The 11,211-nt window shown below is 46.5% G+C and overlaps 1 long non-coding RNA gene across 5 annotated transcripts; it reads right to left on the bottom strand.

Annotated features, from left to right (window-relative positions):
- Nucleotides 1–7,743: 7,743 nt before the first annotated feature.
- LOC124275894 lies at nt 7,744–11,177 on the bottom strand. 5 transcript variants are annotated; one of them, XR_006898378.1, is made up of 4 exons: nt 9,760–11,149; nt 9,397–9,419; nt 8,561–9,332; nt 7,744–8,467 (listed from the first exon to the last, which is right to left on the bottom strand). It is a non-coding gene; the product is annotated as an uncharacterized LOC124275894 (long non-coding RNA). The 5 variants fall into 5 exon arrangements; XR_006898376.1 differs by having other exon boundaries at nt 7,744–8,498; nt 9,760–11,148; XR_006898377.1 differs by having other exon boundaries at nt 7,744–9,332; nt 9,397–9,545; nt 10,270–11,177.
- Between the last annotated feature and the right edge of the window lie 34 nt (nt 11,178–11,211).

Here is an 11,211-nt window from a genome sequence, read left to right as displayed (position 1 = left end):
ACGGGGTGGGGTTTGATCTTGGGGAGGGATGTCTGTCGGGGCTATTCGTCCGAGATGCAAGTCTGTGTGCGGGGGGTGGAGTGTTGCGATTAGGGGAGGGGTTATTCGACGAGGATACCTGTTTCTGGACGCGGGGGTGGAGGGGATTGTGACTTGGGGACAGGCGGCCCACCGGGTGTTTCGCCCGAGATACATGTGTCTGGGCGCGGATGGTGGTGTACTGTCATTGAGGGAAGGGTTGGTCGCCAGTGTATTTGCCATTCTACGGAGATAAATCTGCTACTCGATGTCCGGCAGAGCAGTCTGCTCTCCCAACCAGTTTCGAATGCATAAACGACTCATGGTCGACCTCGGACAACACCAGACATTTAACGCCGCTTTCAACAATCTGTTGTTCAGATATGTCAGGGAATATTAATACATTTGGAGTAGGCCTTACTTACATGGTGAAGTGGTCGCCCAGTCACCATCCACGACTGAGAGCATGGTGCTGACAAGTCAAGAATCATTGTAAGGAGAAACTTGGATTCCAACCCTCGATTATAGGAGTTTGCCATGTTAAAGGGGCACAGTTCGACAAAAACTTAGACGGATAGGAAACCCAAAACTAACAACTAGTCTCTGAAATGAACAAATTTTACACAAAAATCAGTTCATAATATAAATAATAAAATGTAATGAAAGGGAGCCCTGTGACATTCTTCATTCTCAGAAACTGTGGAAATCTAGACTTGCCACATAATCTAGACTTTCAGGGCTTTCTTGGATATGTTTGTATGACAGACTAGTGAAACCCATGCTTCCAGAAACCTAGAAGACACTAATGAGGAACTGAACTGTTGTGAAACAGACACACCATCTGAGAGGTTATGCCTTCGTCTCTTAATATGAGCAAAGGTACAACACTAAGTGTCAAAGTAAAACACTTTTAATCACATTTTTCTTAAATTTTCATCTGATATATACCTAACGAAACAAATAGAATCTTTCTTTTTCAGAAGAAAACTTAGACTTGCAAATGTATTGTAGGCTTGTTTGGGGATTTTTGAATGTGTTTGTTTAAGGTTTTGTTTAAGAAACTGAACCAAGGCAAGTTCTATAGACCTACTGGTGAAAAAGGAGAGTGAGACAGACAGCCGTGATCCTGGGGAGTAACTCAGCGTGTGTACAGCAGCATCATCAGCAGCAACAGCAACAGCAGTAGCAGCAGCAGCAGCCGTGTGTGCGGGATGTGGGAAGTGGCAGTACGAGCTACCGCTGAAGAACTTCAAGGACTGTTCTATTGTCAAGTTCAAAGGTCCGCTCCCGAATTAGCATTCCTTCCCATATCAAAGCGTGCTTCACATAGGCGCAAAAACAATCTGCGGTGTTGACGCAAAGGTCCCCGGACTGACACCAATATTTGCCTACATTTACCTGTCATTTGCCTAAAGCTTACTGCTATACCCTAGTTTATCAAAATACTGACTTGACATGAGTTTGATAGGCGTCCCCCAGTGGTTGGGAGCAGTGGAGTCGTCTAGAGGGGTAAACAGACTTGTACCCGCACTGGCCTGGGTCAACCCACGGGTGAAGGGCTAATCTGGGAATCCTGGGAGATCTGGCCTCCGTACAGCAACATTGTCAGGCAGTTATTCTTTTTGAGAGCTGTAGAACTGTTCGCTTGTTTTTGAACGATAGCAGATTGAGATTCATTCTGTGAGGCATTAATGGTGTCCCTGCTCCAGGTGTCATTGATGGTGAACGTTCGCTGGACTGACAGACATACGTACATACTGAAGTCTGACACCATAACATCCGACGCCAACCCCTGAGATCTGCAGTCTCACAGTGTAGTAATCAGTTTCATCTACGTTTGGCCTAAACACTAACCTGTAGCAACCGGTTCTATCTAGTGTAACCTAAAATCTAACCAGTTACAACATGTTACATCAGCTGTGACCTAAACTTTCAACATGCCGCAACTAGTTCCATCAGTTGTCACCCGGGAAGCTCCGGGTTAGAATTGGTTGTCGTAAGAGGCGATTGACGGGATCTAGTGGTCGGGATCGGCTTACACATCTCATCGTATCCCAATTGCGAAGATCGATGCTCATGATGTTGATCACTGGATTGTCTGGTCCAGACTCGATTATTTACAGACCGCCGCCATATAGCTGTAATTAAATATTGTTGAGTGCGGCGTTAAACAGCAAACCAAACCAAAATCCATCAGTTGTCACTTAAAACTTCAACTTGTAGCAGCCGGTTCCATGTAGTTTGAACACAACTCTCAACCTGTAGCAACCGGTTTTATCAGGTTTTAACCTGTTTTGACCAAAATTTTCGTCATGTAGTAACCGTCATGTAGTAAATTATAGACTAACGCTTGAAAACATTATAATTTTGATAGAAACAATCAATTCCTTTCAAATTGAAAAGGAGCCCGAGTTAGTAAGAAGAGTCCTGAACCTGAGGAAATCTAGACTTGATTCGTTGGGGCTTTAGCATTGCAGAAAGGGCTGGACAGAAGGGAAAATAACGCTGTTCGTGGACTGCGAGACTAACTGAAACTTGTACAGTAGACTGTTTTCCTTTTGTTCGAGGGATGGTAACAGTGAGTGAGTGAGTTTAGTTTTACGCCGCACTCAGCAATATTCCAGCTATATGGCGGCGGTCTGTAAATAATCTGGACCAGGCAATCCAGTGATCAACAGCATGAGTATCGATCTGCGCAATTGGGAACCAATGACATGTATCAACCGATCCCATCAGTCGCCTCTTACGACAAGCTGGGTTGCTGGAGATCAGTACTAACCGACCTTCACGGGTCGGTAACAGAAGAGAGAAATGATGAAACAATGTAGTTACTATTCAATCTTCGTCACTACGTTGAGTTCGGAGACCGCCTCCGTGGTGTAGTGGTTAGAGCGTCCGCACGGAGAGCGGAAGGTCGCGGGTTCGATCCCCGACCGCGTCATACCAAAAGACGTTAAAATATGGTACTTGTTGGTCCCTGCCTGGCTCTCGGCATTAATGGGTACAACAAGGACTGGTCGGCTCGGAGTCAGTATAATGTGTCTGAGTGGGGTATTCATGCTTCACTGCGGCATGGTATCTCAGTGGGCTAGTACTATAAAACCAGCTTAAGTCTGGGCTTGTACAAGCAGCCGCACATACACATACACACGCATGCACGTCGTCATATGAGCGAATTATTCTCAAGTACGACGTTAAACCCAATTTCACCTCACCTCACTCTAAATACTGTAAAGAACAATTTCAGTCTCTGATTAAAGCAAATATATAACATTGCCAAAAGTCCTGAAAAGAATGTCCGGTTAAGAATATTTCATTGTCTTTCCCTTACTAAGCTCCATTCTTGGAAATGTTTATATTAATGTAGTAACATTAACCTCTCCGGCAAGTATCACTTTCTGTGTCTCTGCATCCACCCATATAAGCCTGCCCAGACTCTATAAGGAGAGTACATTAAGATCTGGGTATATCTATCATGGGCAGCTTCAGGTAGTCGGCAGTCCGCGCTCCAGGCATCTCCGTGACTACTCCCACATATAAATGTTGGAGGGGTGCCTGGTATCCAACAACCGCTCCACGACAACGGCGTCTGTGGCGGTGACCCTCCTCCTCCGCGTATCCATTTGTCAACGCGGCAGCGTGTGGTGTGACACCAGGGGGCCAGGCCCCCGGCCCCCCTACCCGGCTCCACCCGGAATTCGAGTCAGGACCTGGCCACGACCCAGATGTAAAACATAGTACATAAGGGTTTGCGTGAGACGTCAGGGGCTAAGTGCCTATCCCTTCTGGCCGGCCCCACCCGGTACCGGAGCAAGTTCCAGGGCACGATCCTGATGTAAAACATCGTCTTGAAGGAGCGGGTAAAAGATGTGTGGCAGACCTACTTGACTTTTTTGCAGATCCAGGAACAGGTCGATTGACTTGAGGGCCAGAGTGGACTGTTCTGTACACACTGCCTACAGAAGAGGTTGTGGAGCATCCGAGGCCACAGGCAGATCAGTAGGTAGATAGAATTATCACCTATTATGGTATCTAGCTTATCTCGGAGGAATTTAATGTGTATTTACCATCCACTTGAAGCGAATGCTCGTGTTGCGAAAGATGACATCAACAGATTACACGCCATCCGAGTAAATTCCAGCCGAGAACCCTATACGAGGGGACAACAGATGTATGCTGGCCAATTTGGATGAGAGTCTCGTGGCGCTTACATGGGATCATTCTGGTGAAAAGCTGCCACTCTAAGCCTGTCAATCAACTAGTTTACTTACAAGAGATCAGTTTGGGAGAGCGTACATATATCTATCGCCTCGTGTGTGTCGTCTGCTTACAGGTCACATTACCGCCTCACGCCTCCCCAAGAGAACACGTCACTGTCACTTGAACTAAGCCCCTCGCGTCGCCAGTAATGGAAGAAAGCAGTACCTTCAAGTCTTCTTTGGAAAGTCTCGAGTTCACTCTGACACGAAAATCCATTGATATAACAGATCATTTAATATCAAGCAGTGCTGTCAAACCATTTCAGTCACATCACAAATTGTTGAGGAGCATCTACAAAATGGTGGGCTAATCTTCAATGGTTCGACAGACACTCGTCATGTGTAGGAACGTCATCATTGCCACTACCAATAGCGGGCCGACACAGGCAGGAGCTTCTAGTTCATTCGTAGTCTCATGCTGGAGTCAGCACTCTTACAACCATATTACGACCGCTTGTAATAATCGGCTGTGGTCCAAATATTCAAGTGGTTTATATCATAACTATCGTTCCAGCGTCACAGCCCACGTGGACTGGTATGGTGCTGGCAACCCAAGAAACCCACGTGGACTGGTATGGTGCTGGCAACCCAAGACACCCACGTGGACCGGTATGGTGCTGGCAACCCAAGAAACCCACGCTGACAGGTATATGGTGCTGGCAACCCAAGAAACCCACGTGGACTGGTATGGTGCTGGCAACCCAAGACACCCACGTGGACTGGTATGGTGCTGGCAACCCAAGAAACCCACGAGGACAGGTATATGGTGCTGGCAACCCAAGAAACCCACGAGGACTGGTATGGTGCTGGCAACCCAAGAAACCCACGTGGACTGGTATGGTGCTGGCAACCCAAGAAACCCACGAGGACAGGTATATGGTGCTGGCAACCCAAGAAACCCACGTGGACTGGTATGGTGCTGGCAACCCAAGAAACCCACGTGGACCGGTATGGTGCTGGCAACCCAAGAAACCCACGTGGACTGGTATGGTGCTGGCAACCCAAGAAACCCACGTGGACCGGTATGGTGCTGGCAACCCAAAAAAAACACAAGGACCGGTATGGTGCTGGCAACCCAAGAAACCCACGAGGACAGGTGTGGTGCTGGCAACCCAAGAAACCCACGTGGACCGGTATGGTGCTGGCAACCCAAGAAACCCACGTGGACCGGTATGGTGCTGGCAACCCAAGAAACCCACGAGGACAGGTATGGTGCTGGCAACCCAAGAAACCAACGTGGACCGGTATGGTGCTTGCAACCCAAGAAACCCAAGTGTTGAGATGAGGTATCCGAACCCACAATCACAGATTTCTGGCGGCATAAGGGGCTCAACTCTGCTCAGCGACATTGCAAGGCTTAGACGACGGGGCAGCTATGGAGGCGAGGATGTTGTTTAGACCTGGACCTAGGATCGCTTACGTTGCAAATTGTAAGTGTAAGTTTATCTAGCGGAATCCACCATACACATGCTGACTCGACTTCGGAGGTTGTTTCATGTACTGCAGCAGTGTCTTGCAGTTCCTACATGTACAGAGTGCCCCCTCCGCAGAACTCCAGCTCCGGGGACCTGATGTCGAACACAGTGGCAACGAGTGAGTTCAGTTTTACGCCGCTTTTTAAGCAATATTCCAGCAATATCACGGCGGGGTACACCAGAAATGGGCTTCATACATTGTACCCATGTGGTGAATCAAACCTGGGTCTTCGGCGTGACGAGCGAACGCTTTAACCACTAGGCTACCCCACCGCCCCCAGTGGCAACGAACATCATGAAGGCAACAGTATCAGTGATACATCTGTTGTCCCTTCGTACAGGGCATCGGCTGGAAAAACATCTGTACTGATGACCGAGCAAATGTTCCAGCAGTATTCCGGACAAGTCAGAGAGGCAGTCAGCATTGTGTGAAAGCCCTGAAAGAAGGACGACGTTTAATGCTTGGGTGAAACCAACGAGGGCTATGTCTACCACGGTCTGTAAACTCACCAATGGGTAGCTTGCTGTCCGCAACAGAGAATGAGTGAGTGAGTGAGTTGGGTTTTACGCCGCGTTGAACAGTATGTCAGTTACTGCGCGTCAGCTTGATGTGAGTGGAAAGAACTACATGATGCAGGTGTTAGATGTGTATCACTTTGAGGAAATCCAGAGCGCGCGGGGGAGGTGTGTGTGTGTGTGTGTGTGTGTGTGTGGTTTTGAGAAACCCAGAACCACTATCAGGGTGAAACGTGCACGCCTGTAGTACCCAAATCTGAACATGATTAACGTCCCCTTGTATACAGATACCATAGCCGTATAATATATATTTTTGCGTTAAACAGGAACAAACGATGAATTTCAACCAGAGCTCAACATCTCATCGTTACATATACGTGCGTAGCTTGGTTTAAATGCAAATGCCTACTGTTTCATAACACTGAAGGTAGGTTAGGTATCTGATATTGCCTCTATTGGACACACAAAAGAGTGAGAGACATATATGGTGTGGTGTTGAAAATGACCAGTTGGACGTTGCATGGTTGTGTAACTAATCAGAGTTAATGTCGGATGTGCAGGCACACTGAGATACCATGCCATATATTGCTACACTCCTTGTTCTATAACTAAAGGTCTAGCTGCAGGCAGGGTAACAAGAAGTACCATTTTCTAGTCTTGGGCGTTCCTCTGCGGCATGTACTCTATGCATTTATCCAGGCTGGTAGGGGCGACTATTGAGGGGGAAACAACTATTGTAATAGCGATGGTCTATTGCAACATACTATTGCAACCAACTATTGCAATAGTTTTGTTTTTCTCTCATGAATTATCTCATTTGAAGTCATTTCCCAAATGAATGTATAGTTTATATGAAATATAAATAAGCTGAAGTAAATTCAGTCTCTTTTAATAACTGACAAGAAACTTGAAACCCAGATCAAGTTTGTTTAAGAGGTCATATGGGTGGATATATAACTCTAAATCAAAGTGAACGAATCTGGTACTTCCTGCATTTTGCGCTGCGCATTTATCAACGGAAGTCAATTACTAAACTATCGATAGTCACACATACTATCGATGCACTGATAGTTTTTCGTTTCTACCATCAATTAATTGCTATCGGAGACTTAACAATTGCAATCCATCGATAGTTCGACGCATCGTTACAGCCCTACCACCTGGCCAAGAAACTGTGGTTGAATGAATGCCTTCTGGACCCTTTCACAATGAAACTATATACTGAGAGAAACAAACAAAGGATCAAAGGAAAATTCAAGCGTTCCTTTATTATTTTCCAGTTTTTGTCACCACAGCGCTATTCAAAGCTGGTGATATTGCTAAAAGCGGCATAAAACTAAACTCACTCACTCACTTTGAGTGTTGGTATTATCAAGATGGGGTATCAGCTTGATCAGACACGTAAACCCTTATAGTAGCATGATATGTTATTTCATTGTGTCATACATTGGTATACATGCAGAGACAAATGAAGATTGAGTGAAAGTGTTTATTTTCAGAATATCCACACACACAGGTGACTAACATACACGTGGTTGCACACAGGGATCTCAACACGCCTCTAGTAATGCTGCATATATGGTGAACTGCATCAAGATGATGACAAGTACCTGGTATAGTACTGGTCACAGTAGCCAGTACCTGGTATAGTGCTGGTCACAGTAGCCAGTACCTGGTATAGTACTGGTCACAGTAGCCAGTACCTGGTATAGTGCTGGTCACAGTAGCCAGTACCTGGTATAGTGCTGGTCACAGTAGCCAGTACCTGGTATAGTGCTGGTCACAGTAGCCAGTGCCTGGTATAGTGCTGGTCACAGTAGCCAGTGCCTGGTATAGTACTGGTCACAGTAGCCAGTGCCTGGTATAGTGCTGATCACAGTAGCCAGTACCTGGTATAGTGCTGGTCACAGTAGCCAGTACTTGGTACAGTACTGGTCACAGTAGCCAGTACTTGGTACAGTACTGGTCACAGTAGCCAGTACTTGGTATAGTGCTGGTCACAGTAGCCAGTACATGGTATAGTGCTGGTCACAGTAGCCAGTACATGGTATAGTGCTGGTCACAGTAGCCAGTACTTGGTACAGTACTGGTCACAGTAGCCAGTACTTGGTACAGTACTGGTCACAGTAGCCAGTACCTGGTATAGTGCTGGTCACAGTAGCCAGTACCTGGTATAGTGCTGGTCACAGTAGCCAGTACCTGGTATAGTGCTGGTCACAGTAGCCAGTACCTGGTATAGTGATGGTCACAGTAGCCAGTACTTGGTATAGCACTGGTCACAGTGGCCAGTACTTGGTATAGTACTGGTCACAGTAGCCAGTACTTGGTACAGTACTGGTCACAGTAGCCAGTTCTTGGTACAGTACTGGTCACAGTAGCCAGTACTTGGTACAGTACTGGTCACAGTAGCCAGTACTTGGTACAGTACTGGTCACAGTAGCCAGTACCCAGTATAGTACCTGACACTGTAGCCAGTACCCCACATTGTTGCATGTACCTGGCATGATAGTGTTGACTCTGTTGGGAGTGTCTGACGCAAGAAAGAGTTTAGTACAATAATTTGAGATATTGCATAATCCACAACATATATAACTTATTGAATTACATAGATTCATGACACATGAGAACATTTAGATGTCCTTAAAAATACAAAACAATAATCTGCAACATAAAACAAGGTTACCCAAGCAATGCTTAACAGAATTACAAGCTAGCTGGTTCCCGCTGTTACACGATACAGCCAGCAGACAACTGCAATGAGAATACATCAACAGCATGCACTTGCCTGTTGTTGCCAACCGGACCTGTTGACACACAGATACCTATCTCACAATCATGGAATAGGATGACACACGACAGGAGATACTGTTGACAACATAAGTTAGTACACTGTTACATGGTATTGAAACCAAAACATTTACCTACTGTTGACATCACAGGTGTTACCTATTGCTTACAACATTGTGATAAAATCTGGCCTACATCAACTGCAGAGAGCACCTCCTGTGTCCAGATACAGACACCTAACCCACATCTGTGAGAGTGGGTGGTCAGTAGAGAGCACCTCCTGTGTTCAGATACAGACACCTAACCCACATCTGTGAGAGTTTGTGGTCAGTAGAGCGCACCTTCTGTGTCCACATACAGACACCTAACCCACATCAGTAAGACTGGGTGGTCAGTAGAGTGCACCTTCTGTGTCCAGATACCTGTAGACACCTTACCCACATCAGTAAGATTGGGTGGTCAGTAGAGAGCACCTTCTGTGTCCAGATACCTGTAGACACCTTACCCCCATCTGTGAGAGTGGGTGGTCAGTAGAGAGCAGCTCCTGTGTCCAGATACCTGTAGACACCTTACCCCCATCTGTGAGAGTGGGTGGTCAGTAGAGAGCAGCTCCTGTGTCCAGATACCTGTAGACACCTTACCCACATCTGTGAGAGTGGGTGGTCAGTAGAGAGCAGCTCCTGTGTCCAGATACCTGTAGACACCTTACCCCCATCTGTGAGAGTGGGTGGTCAGTAGAGAGCAGCTCCTGTGTCCAGATACAGACACCCTACCCCCATCTGTGAGAGTGGGTGGTCAGTAGAGCGCACCTGCTGTGTCCAGATACAGACACCTAACCCACATCTGTGAGAGTGGGTGGTCAGTAGAGTGCACCTTCTGTGTCCAGATACCTGTAGACACCTAACCCACATCTGTGAGGGTGGGTGGTCAGTAGAGCGCACCTTCTGTGTCCAGATACAGACACCTAACCCACATCTGTGAGAGTGGGTGGTCAGTAGAGAGCACCTCCTGTGTTCAGATACAGACACCTTACCCCCATCTGTGAGAGTGGGTGGTCAGTAGAGCGCACCTTCTGTGTCCAGATACAGACACCTAACCCACATCTGTGAGAGTGGGTGGTCAGTAGAGAGCACCTCCTGTGTTCAGATACAGACACCTAACCCCCATCTGTGAGGGTGGGTGGTCAGTAGAGCGCACCTTCTGTGTCCAGATACAGACACCTTACCCCCATCTGTGAGAGTGGGTGGTCAGTAGAGCGCACCTTCTGTGTCCAGATACAGACACCTTACCCCCATCTGTGAGAGTGGGTGGTCAGTAGAGAGCACCTCCTATGTTCAGATACAGACACCTTACCCACATCTGTGAGGGTGGGTGGTCAGTAGAGAGCACCTCCTGTGTCCTGATAGAGACACCCCATCCCAACATCAGTGAGTGTGTATGACTTTTCAGTGACTGGTTCTGGTTCCACATCTGGCATCATCGAACATTACAAGACCCTTCATAACTTCATACTTGATAACTAAATAAAAGCTGAAAATACTGGTTCTTCAGCTTAAACTGACCTGTAGATATTTGCACTCCCATATCAAACAAAACCTAAACAAAAAGTACAGAGTGTAAATTAGTATCAAAATCTAGATATAAAATATTATTAACCTGTAACTGTGTCCATACGAAACATTCATATATTCACTTATTGGTGATTTTCACCATGACTGCTGTGCTGCAGGAACAGTTTTCAACATGGCTGGGTAAGCAATAGGTGAAATGACCCACAGAAGGGACCTGCCATGTAGCTCCATGCACACTGCAGTTGGCGAAATGTCGAAAATAGTAAGTTATGTCAAGCATAGGATATCACAGGGCACAAGGCTGTGACCTACACAGAAAGTATTGACCTGACATTAATCTCTCACAATCATCTGACACAACACTTGTCTTTAAGTCATGAACTGACATTCAGATCACACAATCATCTGACACAACACTTCTGTATTGAAGAAATGACCTGACATTCATCTGACACAACACTTCTGTCTTGACTGACTGACTGACTGAGTTTGGTTTTACGCCGCTTTTAGCAATATTCCAGCAACATCACGGCGGGGGACACCAGAAATAGGCTTCACACATTGTACCCATCATAATGACACAAC

The sequence above is a fragment of the Haliotis rubra genome, unplaced genomic scaffold (genome assembly GCF_003918875.1).
Source record: "Haliotis rubra isolate DU_JTF1 unplaced genomic scaffold, ASM391887v1 Scf105, whole genome shotgun sequence".
Lineage (NCBI taxonomy): Eukaryota > Metazoa > Mollusca > Gastropoda > Lepetellida > Haliotidae > Haliotis > Haliotis rubra.
Note: the sequence above shows the minus strand (reverse complement) of the source record. Positions and strands in the feature narration are given on the sequence as shown.